This window comes from Gigantopelta aegis, chromosome 9 (genome assembly GCF_016097555.1).
Source record: "Gigantopelta aegis isolate Gae_Host chromosome 9, Gae_host_genome, whole genome shotgun sequence".
Taxonomy (NCBI): Eukaryota; Metazoa; Mollusca; class Gastropoda; order Neomphalida; family Peltospiridae; genus Gigantopelta; species Gigantopelta aegis.
The window spans coordinates 51,008,252-51,023,772 of record NC_054707.1 but is presented as its reverse complement, the minus strand read 5'-3'; the positions used below and the strand labels follow the sequence as shown (position 1 = coordinate 51,023,772).

The following is a 15,521-nucleotide window of genomic DNA, read 5'->3' as shown; positions in this document are numbered from 1 at the left end:
TACATGTACTTCGAGGTTCACCATCTCCTGTAGGTAGGTGTGAGAAAGTGGAAAGACCTGGGGGTATCATTATTATCAACATTTTCACATGTGCACAAACTATACATTAGAAGGCAGGATGTTATAAGGCATAAATATTAGCATTTTAGAAATAAATCCTGTTAAATCTAAAAAGAAATGAGTATTACACATATGTAGGGTATTACACAGGAGTAAAAAGGTGTTAAAAGTGGGGAGCGCGCACACACACACACACACACACACACACAAACACATGTATAAATATATAAAAACCCATTGCTGCTACTAAAAAGTGGGGCACATGCCCCACCCACCCCCAACCCCTGCATTTAAGAAAATGTCCATGGCAAGAAATTTGCCATAGGAAAATAGTGTCCACAGCATTTTTCCCGGCAATTATGCCATTAACATGTTTGCAACTCTGGATTATAAGTGAATTATACTGACACACAATGAAAACGCAAAACAGATATTTTTCAATATTTTGTTGTGATTAATGAAAAATATATTTATTGGACTTAAAATAACAATTTATGAGAGGAAGCCATTGATTGGTACTTTTGTCTGGGTTTTAATCCTGGTTTTGTTCTCGTTACACATTAAGAATGCCACGACTCTGAGAAGAACAAAGGGAGCGAGCATTGGGCAAAAAAAGCAAAGTTTGTTTTATTTAACGACGCCACTAGAGCACATTGATTTTTTATCTTATCATCGGCTATTGGACGTCAAACATATGGTCATTTTGACACTGTTTTGAAGAGGAAACCCGCTGTCGCCACATAGGTTACTCTTTTTTCAACAGGCAGCAAGGGATCTTTTATTTGCGCTTCCCACAGGCAGGATAGCACAAACCATAGCCTTTGTTGAACCAGTTATGGATCACTGGTCGGTGCAAGTGGTTTACACCTACCCATTAAGCCTTGCGGAGCACTCATTCAGGGTTTACCGGCCTCGGTGGCGTCGTGGTTAGCCATCAGTCTACAGGCTGGTAGGTACTGGGTTCGGATCCCAGTCGAGGCATGGGTTTTTTAATCCAGATACCGACTCTAAACCGTGAGTGAGTGCTCCGCAAGGCTCAGTGGGTAGGTGTAAACCACTTGCACCGACCAGTGATCCATAACTGGTTCAACAAAGGCCATGGTTTGTGCTATCCTGCCTGTGGGAAGCGCAAATAAAAGATCCCTTGCTGCCTGTCGTAAAAGAGTAGCCTATGTGGCGACAGCGGGTTTCCTCTCCAAATCTGTGTGGTCCTTCACCATATGTCTGACGCCATATAACCGTAAATAAAATGTGTTGAGTGTGTCGTTAAATAAAACATTTCTTTCTTTCTTTCTTTCATTCAGGGTTTGGAGTCGGTATCTGGATTAAAAATCCCATGCCTCGACTGGGATCCGAACCCAGTACCTACCAGCCTGTAGTCCAATGGGTGTTGGGCAAGGTTCAAGGGGGAACTTCACAAAGCCAAGTTGCTAGGACCTTCAGAGTCCATCCATCAACTATTGGATGACTTGTTGAACATCACCAACAGACCGGGAGTGTCCGTGATCGACCTCGACCTGGTCAGCGCCCCATTACGACCTCACACCAAGATCGGCAGATTCGACGACACCACCTCCGTGACCGGTTCAGAACTGCGACGATGACAGCAAGCAACACAATAGGACGTCATGTAAGGCCTAGCCATCCGATGACGGTCATCCGTGACTCAGAACGGCTGGACTCAGATGCAGACGCCCGTACAATGGTAACATCATGACACCGCAATATCATGCTGCGAGACTACAGTTTGCTCTCCAACATAACGTCGCTGAGCTTGCACAGGCATTGCAGGAGGAGTGGAGAAACATTCCTGTGGCTTATTTGAGATGTTTGCGCCAATCCTTTCCCCGTCGTCTTCACACATGCTCATGGCCCAATGGTGGACACACCAGATACTGACCTTGATGGGGGGGGGGGGGGGGGGGGGGGGGGGGTATTTGAACTTTTCGATTACGAATGCAACTCGATTACTGATGATAACTGGCCATGTTTCCATGTGAATGTATCTCATGAATACCAGTTATTAATGTCATATTACATTATCCATCAATTCATTAATAGTTTGTCGTTATTTGCAATGAAAAGTTGTTTTTGCGTTTTCATTGTGTTTCAGTATAGAATAAGAGTTTGTAAGGGGATGACAATTTATCATATACAACAGTCAGTCTGCAGTGATGTGCCAGTTCAATCTTTATTTTTTGATTATATTACATCAAAGTGTCAGAATATATTTAATGCAATATAGAATTAAAATAATTTTCCTTAATAATGGCATACTTTATTAGGCCACTCGGTACCAGAAAAGGGTAGCATATTTTGTCAATATAAATGACGGAGAAATTTTTATTAAACTATCAGAACGATCTCTCTCTAAATGTATATCTACAAATATCTCATCATAAGACTTGTAGGAGTGTATGTTGAACATTTTACTAAAAATAAAAGTTACACTCATTTTAGACCATAGCCACGGTTCAACCATTTATAAGCTGTCACCCCCTTGCATGCTAGTGGTCCCTGCAAAGCACATGCTGGATCGAGTTCAGCCTGACCAAGCATAAAAATGTCCGCCTGACTGGTTTAAGTGCTTCACGGTAGCTGATAGACCCATTTAATAAATTAATACCAGAAAAAGAACACAAATGACGAGAACGGAAGTGTCCATGCAAGCTTTTAATAAAATGACTGGTACTTATCTTTGCTATATAAATCGGAAATCACTTTTTAATAGACATCTTCGAAGACATACCAATCAGAACTCCTTTGCCTATTTAATTTATTATTAATTAGAAAAAGTCCACATTTTTTAAGTTAAGATCACAACATCTGATGGGGCTAACTCATATACGTATACTGTTCATACAGTTATGAGAATTTTTTTTTAATTCAATTAAATAGTGGCTTCTGTAGCATACACAAATGTACTCATTACAGAAATCAGTGAAGTCGGTAAAAATGTCTCGATCAGTTCATAACTGTTAGCCTACAAAGCTGATGTGAGTTCCCAAAAATGGCAAGCGCGTAACATTTTACTTTCCTTAAAAACAGAAATGAAATTTAGACAAAGACAATTCAAAAGTAGACGGAATAATAAAAAGAAGAAAAAGAAATGATAATAGGTATGACACTAATGAACCGTACAACATAAAATTAGAAGAAAACATTATTGGTTTATTGGTTAATTTTTGCAACATACAAGCTACATTTACATGTACCAATTACTTCATAAATTAATAATGCTATGTTTTCACTTGCATTGGCATTTTAATAAGTGCAATTTTTCACTCACCTAAACATTTTGAGGTGTGCAAATTTTCACTCACCACGTTTTTCAAAAGCCAAGGACTGGAAAGTGCATATAAAAGATCCCTTGCTGCATTTAGAAAAATGTAGCGAGTCAGAATTACCAAATATTTGACATCCAATAGCCGATGATTAAATCAATGTGCTCTATTGATGTCGTTAAACAAAACTAACTAACTTTAATACTACATGTATATTCATCACTGGTGTAGATTGTCAGGGTTTCTGCCAGAGGGTAAAACGGGTATGCAGGGTGCAATATTTCATGAGAAACCATTGTTCTGTTTGCGAGTTGGCAGTGTATCTGCCAGAAAGAATTTTTTGGGTATGGTGCTATGGAATTGAATGCAACCACAGTCAACAGGATATGGGGGGCCTCCCAAAGAAAGAAAATTAGTCAAATTTAGGGTTAGGGTTAAGAAAATCATACAGTAAAGGTAAGAGTAATTAATTTTGTCAAAAAGTTAATTAAAAAAAATAATATCTGCAAGACAATTTGGGTATGCGCCATACTCGTTTTACCCTCTGGCAGAAACCCTGGTCGGTTTACGCAACTTTAAAATCACGAGAACCGTCACTACATTCTAAAATTAAAAGTACCATATATCAATAATGAAAGTGAAAATCAGATTGTTTTTAAATATATTTGAATCACCAATATAGCATAGAACCATAGTTCAAGTGTTTTAGGACTAGGTAGGTCTAACTCATCGGTTATGAGAATTATATTCACATAACCAAACAATCGGTTAACTAAATAAAACCATTTGAACTTACTTCCGGTTATCTTATAATTTGAAATATTGTTCCCTGATATGGAGCCATACCCAAAACAATTTGCAGATAAAAATATTTAAGTTAACCATTTGACAAAATTAATTACTCTTATCATTACTGTATGATTTTGTTAACCCTAACTCTATTTAACTTAACCCATTTTCTTTCTGGGAGGCCCTCCATAACCCCTGTTGACTATGGATGCATTCAATTTCAGTATCATAAATAAAAATTATATTTGTAACGGTGAACACTTACATACATGTACAGTATATACCAAACCAGTGAAACACATTAATTATATGAGCATTTGTCATAGTTTTAACCAAGTTAGTTACTGGAACTATATACACAGTGGTATATAGTGGATAGCTAGGAAAGGATCTGCTTCAGTGACAGCTACTCTCTTCATTTTCCAGGTCCATGCATTCATGCATGCATGCATGCAGCACAGACTTTGGGGGTAATTAACAACTTGCTCACATTTTTTGTCACTGTTTGAGCACCACCACCTATTCCTGGTATGAGTATTATTGGTAATTAACAAGCTGCCATAATCTGTTTCTGCTAATTTATCACCAACTTAAATTAGGTCATAGTTGTACAATCAACATTATGTACATGTATGCAGGGATTTACATCTCACTAATTTGGGCACAACAGGTTTTTTGTGTGTTGTGAACACTCTGACATCTTATTAGTTTTTGTTATTAACAGCTGGTAAAGATGTGGCACATGCATACTGCTGTATTCAGAATGGCAAGTTATTTCAATCTAATTACAGGTTAACATTTTAATGTTTTGATGTAAAATGTTTTGAGGTTAGCATGTTTATACTCAATTTGGGCTTTCTTATTGTGGGGCCCCTGTGCGTGCTGTAATCTCACCTTGGTGCAGGGGTGTAACATTCTCTTTGAGAACAGCCAATACAGCACAAATCCCCTTGTCTTCTTCAAGATACAATTAAAATTTTGAATAAAAGTCAGTATCTATCTGTGATATTTGTATTTTTGCACAATTCTTTACACTGTGTTTTTATTTAAATCTTGAATTTTTATATCAATTGATGTTGATCATCACTTTATTTGTTTGCATTACCATAGTTTGACACCCAATAGCCGATGTACTTTTCGTGCTGGGGTGTTGTTGAACATTCATTCATTCATTCATTCATTCATTCATATTGTGGGCATACATATGGATGTATTTGGGCACAACATTTATCACCTCGACTCTGATGCAATTTGAATCCCTTGGTATGACAATAGTACTTTACAGCTATGGTTGGGTGCACATCAGCTTTCCCAAATGGTGCAACAAAAGATTTTACATTAATTAAATTTAGCTCGATTTTGATTGATTGATTTTGAACTTATTTTCGTGCTTATATCCAATTAAGGTTCAAGCACGCTGTCCTGGGCACACACCTCAGCTATCTAGGCTGTCTGTCCAGGACAGTGGGTTAGTTGTTAGTTGGTTAGTCGTTAGTGAGAGAGAAGAGAGTGTAGTGGCCTTACACGTACCCATTGAGCCCTTAAGAATTCGCTCTGGGTTGGAGCCGGTACCGGGCTGCGAACCCTGTACCTACCAGCCTGTAGTCCGATGGCTTAACCACTGCGCCACCGAGGCCGGTTAGCCCGATTTTAGTGTGGTTGAAGTATAAGTCATATATTTATAAACATCGCCAATGGCAGCAACGGAGACAACATCAGCTTAAAATTGTTTTAAGCTCAACATTATGTTTCTGCACATAGCTCAGGAATAAGCATGTACTTACAGTTAATGGTTAAAAAAAAGAAGTATTTTGTTGCATTGAATATGGCTATATATACCCAGTAATTAAGAAACATCACCAAACTGCTGACAATATTTCTTGAGCTTAATTTAAACTATGCAATATATTAATTAATAAACTGTAGGCATGACCATACTTCACACACATTTATATAAATTTATAGAGTACCTGATTGGACCATATGTGTCCAACTAATTGTAGCTATTCAGTGCATATATGTACATCATCATTATAAATGCAATTACTTCCAGGAGAAAATAACATTTAATTATCACCTAAAAGGTGCTACGTTAATGTACTCCTGAGTCCTAGTCAATTTATATGAGGCTATAGATATTTGTTGACAACAGTGTTAAAAATGCTGGTACAGGTAAATCAATACACTTGTTTTATTACTTTCATAATTTATCATTTCTCATATTGCCTATGACTTGCTTGATGTAAATACATATTTGAGACAAAAGAATTTAAACAATATCAGTAATAGTAAACAATGCACATGTACTACACATGTATATACACATGTAATAAAAACATTTTAAAAATAAATTAAAAAGTTTGTTTTAACGGCACCACTAGACAGGGCATAAAATTTGGCACATATGATTTTGTTGTTCGTCAGTCGGTTATGCAAAACCAATATCAACAGAAACGATGGATCGTTTGTGCAAAAGCTGTAATCGTTCATCAGAAAATGTTTTAAAAAAGGTATCACTGTTGTTGGAAGAAAATAAGCCTACGTACATTGCCGGTGTCAGAAAGATACAATGTATCCGTTTGAAATCAGCATCGCAGTCGATACAATGTCAGCACAGCAGTGATATAAAATCAGCGCTGTGTTTAGAAGTTTCGAAAAAGTTTAGTAACATAGTTGCACGTTCCCTTTGATCATTTCGCTATGTGCACAAAATCATATGCTGTTCGGAAATTAAAGGGACTGTCCCAAGTTTCAACCATAGCAAGACTTCCATCACCCCCATCCCCCCCAATAAAATAAACTTTTTCTTTATTTTTTAAACAATATCTTATCTTAAACATACATGTTTTAAATGTAAAACACTACATGCATAAAAAAAAAAATTGGGATTTCCTATGACTTAATTATTTCAAATTTTGTTTAGCGGGTGCAAGAAAAATAAATTGCAGTGCATAAAATTTGGTACAAATGATTTTGTCACTCATCTGTAGATTATGCAAAACCAATTGCAGATCTACATAAATGGATCATTCGTACAAAAGCTGTAATCACTCATCTCCGCCATGGAACCGTGGGCTGACAAAGTCAGAACGCGGATCCATGGTGGACGTGCCTGAACCGATTTGGATAGGGGCACGCGAAAATAGTTCCCACTCCCAATCACTCATCAGAAAATCCAAACAAACGTGTGTTGGTTAATATCATCAATGTTTTGGAACACTGCGTGAAGTGGGAAATCGTTGACCTAGATGTACGTCACATGTGCTTGATGGTGATGTTCTAACCAGCTTTTTCTCAACTGTTCAACGTGTCCTGGTATTTCCTTGACGACCACCATCTACTTTCGTTATAAAATGCTTCTCTACGGATTCTCTGCAAGGTCTGACTCTTGTATAGCGTCTTTCAGACTGAATCGGGTCTATTAATAGCAAATGTGATGGCATTCTAGCGATTGTACCTAGTGTCGAACAAACTGACTGCTAATATTAACATTGTGACTGTCAAAACATGCCAATACATAGCCTCATCTGGCACATGCAAAGGTAACTGTGCAGCTACCGTTAGACTGATTTAGCGTAAAACCCATTTTGCCTGTCACAAGAGTATGTACCATGTATTAAGAACCATCTTCATAATCAAGGCTAATATTCGTTCCTTGTATTCAGCCTTGATACATGTCGTCAAGAAATCGTGCCACAAAATGCTTAAATTTCATTGGATGCGATGAGATCTGATTGCAACGAATCGCAATGCTCCTTATAGATTTCCTTGTTATTGTAAACAAAGATGGCAGCGTCAGCGTCCAGCGGTTAATTTTTGATATTGCTTTCAAGATTGTCACATGTTACTAATGCTGTGATTGGTCAGCGATGTCATCGTGTAAGGGACATAATCGGTGTTATAAATTTTCTTCCAATAGCGGGCGCTAGTAGTGGATATCAGTAATCTTGACTACATGTATCAAGGCTGAATACGAGGAACGAATATTGCCTTGATTTATGAAGATGATTAAGAACATGCACAGCGGTACGTGAGATCTCATGCCATGAAAATTGTGTTCTCATTACAGCACTATGAATAGCATTTTACAGAATTTCTAATTTCCAATGAATCCAAACTGACGTTAATAAGTTTTTGTTAAATTACATTGAGGTCTTAAAATGTTTGACAAATATCATCTACAAATCAATATTATACTTGTTTAAGCCTACATTGAAATTGGTTAAATATTAATCCAAAAATTCTTCCCCAAAAGAGGAAAAAAAAAGATTTTAACAAGGGGCAATTTTCATGGGTCGGTTGGGTTAGGCAAACAAACCTAATTTTTTTTTTCACCTGGTAGGTTTTAAGTTGGTCCTAGCATACAAAAAGTATATTTTTGTAGCCACGAAAATCGTTCATCTTAGATTCTCGATTGAATATTTTTGCCCATTAACCTTTTCATTTGTATCTGAACTATTGTAGAAAAATTTTCATGTACCGTATATCTTCGCCTATAAGTCGAATTTTTTTCACCCAAAAATTATTTTATAACTTGGGGGGTCGACTTATAAGAGGGTAAAAAAATTTCACCAAAAAATATTACTGTTTTGGGGATTATTTTACAAGTTTTATTGTTGAAGTATGCCATGTATTTATACTCAAATATGTTAATTTGACACATTTATTTTTTATAACCTTTTTTTTTTGGCATTAGAACGGTTTTGGTTATGCGAAAAGGCGTACGATCTCACTCACATGCCAAGACAACAGTCCACTTAGTTAAATTAACAGTCATAACTAATAGTAAAAATGTAAACAATACTAACTACCTGTTGCCTGAGTTTATTTTGAAATCTGGTCACTGGCATTAATGGTTGTTCAAACAATGTTTTGGCGGTGATTAACTTCATGAATATTACTAAGCTTTCCCTTAAAATAGACTGATCTCTGCAGTTCACTTATCTAGAGCAATAGGGACACACATCATTTGGTACAAAAACCAGTGTACTTTCCAGAGTTATCCTCCTTACATGTATTAATATGGCGGCAAAACGTGATACTTTCAGTTTTATCGTATTGATCTGTTGTCAGTGTTTATAAATAAAGTTGTTGTCTGTGCACAAAACCATCTGTACAGTACTATACAGTAACAGTCAAACAGCTTTCACTCTCTACTAAGGGAATATTTCGTTTTGATGCTATATAATAATGATAGTTTGATTGGAATAGTCTGATCATATTGCGATGTACAAAACATGATTGAATGTTTGTTTAACGACAAAACCGAAGTTTGTAAAATAATTTTCTTTTGTTCAAATATTATTGTTCTCATGTGCTGAAAATAAGAAATATTTCAATATTTATAAGTAGTTTTTCATGGGTCGACTTATAAACGGGTCAATAAAAAAATACGTTTTCAGGGCTTGAAATTAGGGACTCGACTTATAGCCGAGATCGACTTACAGGCGAAGATATACGGTAAACACTAAAACCACACGAATGACATATTGATTGTCTGAAAAATTCAAATTCAGAGCCCAGTTTTATTTATGTATTAAAATAAGATTGTTGAGTCACTGTGTCTTTACTTGTCTGTTTGAAACTCAAACATTAATTATTTGAAATGTTCAACTTATATATTTGTTATGCTGCGCTCCAATCGTCTCGTGCTTATCGTGATAACGGGTCCCTCCACGATAACCGATTTCTCCAGTTGTGAATATTGTTTTAATCATGTCGGAAGTCATGTTCACTACTTGTGTGTGCCCGTGTGTGTGTGTGTAATATAATCCATCCCATCATCCTATAACAATTTTTTTTTTTTTTTTTTTGCAAATAGTTTCAGTTTGGTTTGACGTAAAAATAAAAATAAAAGTGTTATGGAAATAACAAAAATATACTATTTCTGTGTGTAACTTAGAAAACAAGTGGTTCAGAAATAAATAACTTGTAGTAAATTCCACAGTATGAAAAAAATATGTTCCCCATGGGACGCACTATAAACATGTTTCTATTATCTAACTGTGTTACTGTCACACAATTCATTAAAACTGTAGGTGTGTTTGTATGTTTAAATGAAATTATGATAATTAATGTGACGCGAGATTGCAGCTTTGAAAAAAAATCCAAAAGTTCAATGCAAGAAAACCAAAACAATCAGGGTGGATGACAGCTCGCTAGATTCATCTCCTATATTTATAATTTAACACATAGTTAATTATAACAAAACCCAATTTCATCAACTTAATTTTTACCTGTATCATTCTTTATTTTTAAAGCATAGGTGGGGACATTTATGATACCGGAACTGGCATGCATAAATCTCAGCTGAAGATTCACAAACAACTGTGGCCATCGGCCATGCCAGCTGTTAGCGGAACACATCGGAACTGGAAAGGGGTTAGGGGATGTAACTCTGCCTAATTTTTCTTGCTAATTTCTTACAGAGGCTGTATGTATGCATTTGATAAACTAAGAATTGTAATAAGCATTGGGTGCTGAATTATCGTAGGGGGTTACATTTTTTTCGGATGTAATTAAACGTAGGGTGCTGAAGAATAAGTGTAGACAACGACATTTTTTTTGCAAATTTAATAAACTTAGATATACTCGAGAGTAAAATATTATACTTTACTGGCCAGAGATGAGTAAATATTAACTTGCTTCATAGAGCACTGTAGCATATACCACAGCCTTTGATATACCAGTCGTGGTGCACTGGCTGGAACGAGAAATAGCCCAATGGGCTCACTGACGGGGATCGATCCTAGACCAACCATGACTCAAGCGCCCCATACTACACATGTACGTACTATTACTAGAAAGGCTAATAACTATGTTCAATTTGATAAACATACATATTTGTGTATGGTAAAACATTGATGTCGGGGGGGGGGGGGGGGGGGGGGGGGGGTATCGTTTTTGTTTTAAATTATATTATATTGTGGCTCTCTCTGTAATGGACTGTATTTTGTGGTAGGCCTACATATGTATGTCCAGTAAACTATGTACATGTATATATAAGATTAATAACTTTATTTTAAAGTTTCAATTTTATTTTAAACTTCACCATTTTAACGATTCAAAGAAACCCAATCTATAAAAAAAAAAAGGTTGCTGCTATACTTAATTACCGTGACCTCTGTCAAAATAGTTCCAAGTTCTATACTAGTCTGTCTGAAACCCCTGCTGAAGAAAATGGTTGGCTTTCAGAACTAAAACTTACAGGTTTATACATATGGAGTTTCCGGTGGTGCAAAAACAAAATAAGGAAAGACTTCCGAACGTTCCAGCATACATGTTAATTAACTTAATACTATCACTAACCATAACCCTAAACCTAAGCTAGAATGTTCGGAAGTTTTGCCCAAAATAGAAAAAGGGTCCACTTGATATTCCACCCCCCCCCCCCCCCCCCCCCCCCCCCCCAGAGGTCCAGGGCCCATACTTATAAACTTAAAGTCTAGACTTTAATAAAGTCCAGACTTTAATGTAATGCTATTTGAATGGCAATGCCACGACGTTAAAGTCTGGACTTTATTAAAGTCTAGACTTAAGGTTTATAAGCACGGGGCCAGATCACGATACGCCCGTTAAAGGGACACACCCTAGTTGCGTTTATTTGTTAACCATTACGGCGTTGTTTTTCGCTATTAAACCCCATTTTTCACAAATAAAATTGCACTTTACTTACATTTTATTATTTAGAATACACATTTCCATTCACCTGAAGTGCTTTTTGGTAATCCTGATGTTTGTAAAACCACGAAATGTATTTTTTGCATTTTTTCACAAGACGTGTTGTCGAGAAAAAAACGTTAAGCAAGCAAGGTCCAATCTATTTTTAGAGGGGATATTTCCATTTCAATGTCACAGACGTTGGTATATCACGTGACTGCTATCATTTTGGTTCGGTTTGTTTTCTCATGCACGGTTCGTGCAATCAACATCCGATTTGTTGTTGTTCATTTGTGAGATTTTTCTTCACAGTTCGTGAACATTTTCAGTAACAATAAAGTTCAGACAAGTAAGTGTCTCAATACAAAACGTTACAAACCCTTAAAACCAATAATTTTGCTAAGTCTTACGATATCTGGAGAGGGGATACAACCAGGACAGAACAGTTGGAACATGTCCAGGAGAGGTGAAACGATCGCACCCCAAGTCTGTGAAATTTGTTGTGATGTAGGCATTGTAGGCATTGTTGTGCTTGGAGCGACATCTACCGGTGACATCAGAATACTAACTTTCAAAATTATTTCAAGCAATTGGGACATGGGGATTCCCATGGTATTTATCGATATAAAACCTGCTTTTTCACTCCATTTGATAAAAACGTGATCTAAGTGTGTTACAGGTTTGTAGATTAACCAAATTATAATTTATTTTCGCTGAATGGAACTAGGGTGTGCGGCTTTAAACAATTAAAAAAAAATATATATATTATATCAACACAGTGCTTATATCTTTATTACATGTCAGAATTTCATACAAATCATGTTAATAACAATGTGAGATATGTATTGTGTTCCAAGGTAAAACATAAACACCGAGTTGTCCTGTCACAAGTGTCACTGCCACTGCCAGCACTGGCATTAGTAGATTTGTCAACTACATTCAGTAGAGCAGCTGTCGGCTAAAAATAGCAATGGACAAGAGCACATACACATTTTATAAAATCACAGATACAAGGTGTGCACACATCAGTGTTACCGTACCTTAAACGAGCCCGCCTTTTTAGATCCAACATTTCCTTTGTTGTTCGTATCCATGAACCGTGAAATTTCTTTATCGTCTGTACAGTTCCATACCCATAACACATCCGAATGACCGGTGTGAATACAGTAACCGGTGTGATTGGTCAATAAATAATGCACGAAGGATTATTCTCATTTGCTGTGATAACATAACGGGAGGCACGGGACGGGATGGGATACGTATGTCGTGTTGTGTGCTGGTGGTGGTGGGTTTGTGTCGGTGTGTAGATGGGATATGAATGGTTGATTGGAGGTGTCACGCCCGTCCAAGATCATCCATCTCTCTCTCTCTCTCTTTCTCTCTCTCTCTCTCTTCTCTCTCTCTCTCTCTCTCTCTCTCTCACTGGTATAACTGTCTTAATACATGTGTAGAACTTTACTTTTTGCTGAATTTTGGGGCAGTTTGAAGCAATTAATTTCTGGCGATAGGCCTATTTTCTCGCCTTAAAGGTAGAGTAAACTCAAACAAGAGCTTTATGTGTTAGAAAGATGCATACCCGGACCACCAACACATACTGACACTTTAAAACAAATGAAAAACGCGTAATTTTAGAGTTAAAGGCATACTGTCACAGATTTAAAGACCTTATTTCTAATAAATTACATTATTTTTTAGAAACCAAATGTAGTTATTGCATCACCTTAACGGAACGATGTCAAATCTCTCGGCAATTTTAGTTTTTGAATTATGAACCATTGCCATAATTCAATTATTTTTACAAAATATCATTAATAAATGGAGTATGGTGGTTATAAAGATGGTCGAATAAAGTACATTTAAGGACAAATCAAATTATTTTTGCTCAGGTAATACTTTGTTAGACCATTAAATAGGTCAGTGGTCTGTGACAGTATGCCTTTAATAAAAAAAACAAAAACATGATTATTCCTGCTAACTGGGGGCAGCCATTTTGTTTAATTTTTGTGACGTCCGGTGGTATAACTTGGGGCGAAGTGACGTCAGCTCCGTCCATCTCCTCTATGCAGTGTAAACAAATGCTCTAATTTACGACAAGGCGCTTCGCTTTTATCAACCTGACTTGTAAAACAACATAAATGACATGATAGTATAATAAACTATTTAACTAAATATATTTCAATTTGCATCAATAGAACGAAATGGAGTTGTAGTATTTTTCTCTTTTTTTTAAATCCAAAGGTAAAAAAAAGAGCATATTATTAGGCCTATTGGTATGCTACGTTTGAGCAAAAACGACCACTCACGATACCCAAGTGATAATTTTATTTTCTTTGGGATTACGTAATTGGTCAGTTTTGTGATTTTAGATGGGAAAGTCTACTTAATCAAGGGTTTTACAGAATTACTTACAGTAATAAAGCAGGAAGGCTGATCGATTACGATTAGAGTGGTGTTCGTACGGTTAACACACACTACTCTGTGACCTTAATAAAAGAGGCACGTCTTTTTAGTGTGTCTAGACACAATGTCTAGGGACCGTCTAGATATACACCTGCCAATCAGGAACCACAGGTACAGGCCACGGAAAGAAAAAAACAATTAACTAAGAAAACACTCCGATTATTATTTCAGTACGTGGGTTAATTTATGTACAAAACATAATACAGTTATTTCAACACTTTGACAATGGTGGTTTATTTGGTATTAAAAATAATATATAATTGTTGATGGCCTACTGGGATGACTATTATTACAGAATATTGCGATGCATCCGCAAAAATTAGGTATGTTTTGTTTCTTTAGTTCGAAGACTAATTCCTGACGTGACACCAGCTTGCCAGAGGGCGTATTCACTGGGATGATACAAAATGGCTGCGCCCGTTATATATAATAGCCGTCACATTTAACCGTTTTATTAATTAACTATACGATTATACTTGTTGATATTAAGCAATAATGTGCATTATATATCGTTGAATATGCATACCAGGTCAAGTGCCTTAATTATCCATTCCTTTAAATAAAAATCAGGTCTTGCTGCTTTCTACAGCCTTGGCAACTGCCAACTTTATATGATTGTGTAGGCTATGTATTACATGTGTGTCTGCGTTAGTGTCTGTCTGTGTGTGTTTTTTCCTGTGGGATTAAACAAAAAAAATAGTTTATTGTTCTATTATTATAAATAGTATTATTTGTAGCCTATATAGCTCTATCAAACGTGAGGCATATAAGCCTACAGTATTTGATGCTATTCGTCAGCGCTCGCCTCAGGAGCATGGGTTTTGTAAAAACGCTCGCACGAGGACCATGGGTTGTACAGTGTCGTTTTGCAAAAACGCTCGCGCGAGGACCATGAGTTGTACAGTGTCGTTTTGTAAAAACGCTCGCGCGAGGACCATGGGTTGTACATTGTCGTTTTGCAAAAACGCTCGCGCGAGGACCATGGGTTGTACAGAGTGTCGTTTTGCAAAAACGCTCGCACGAGGACCATTGGTTGTAGAGTCGCTTTGTAGAGTATCACTTTGTGTTAGTTTGCCCAATGTATAGGGATTTAAGACAACAGTATTTAAATAAGATTTACAATAGATGGCCAAATATCCAAAAGTTTTATAGGCTAATGTCTTGTGATACCCCTAAAATGGTTATTAATTTAGCAAAATATGTACATCTTGCTATGCAGATTCGCCAGTTATTGTTATAATTGGTTTCTTATCCGTTCCTCACAGCTTT

The 15,521-nt window shown here is 36.7% G+C and overlaps 1 protein-coding gene across 1 annotated transcript in view; it reads right to left on the bottom strand.

Annotated features, from left to right (window-relative positions):
* The window catches only part of LOC121381879 (adenylate cyclase type 5-like), a 76,111-nt gene extending 63,189 nt beyond the window's left edge, over window positions 1-12,922 (bottom strand). Inside the window, exon 1 of the mRNA XM_041511269.1 lies at window positions 12,833-12,922. The gene's annotated coding sequence lies outside the window, so the exon portion shown is untranslated. The remainder of the gene's footprint in view (window positions 1-12,832) is intronic.
* Window positions 12,923-15,521: the final 2,599 nt, after the last annotated feature.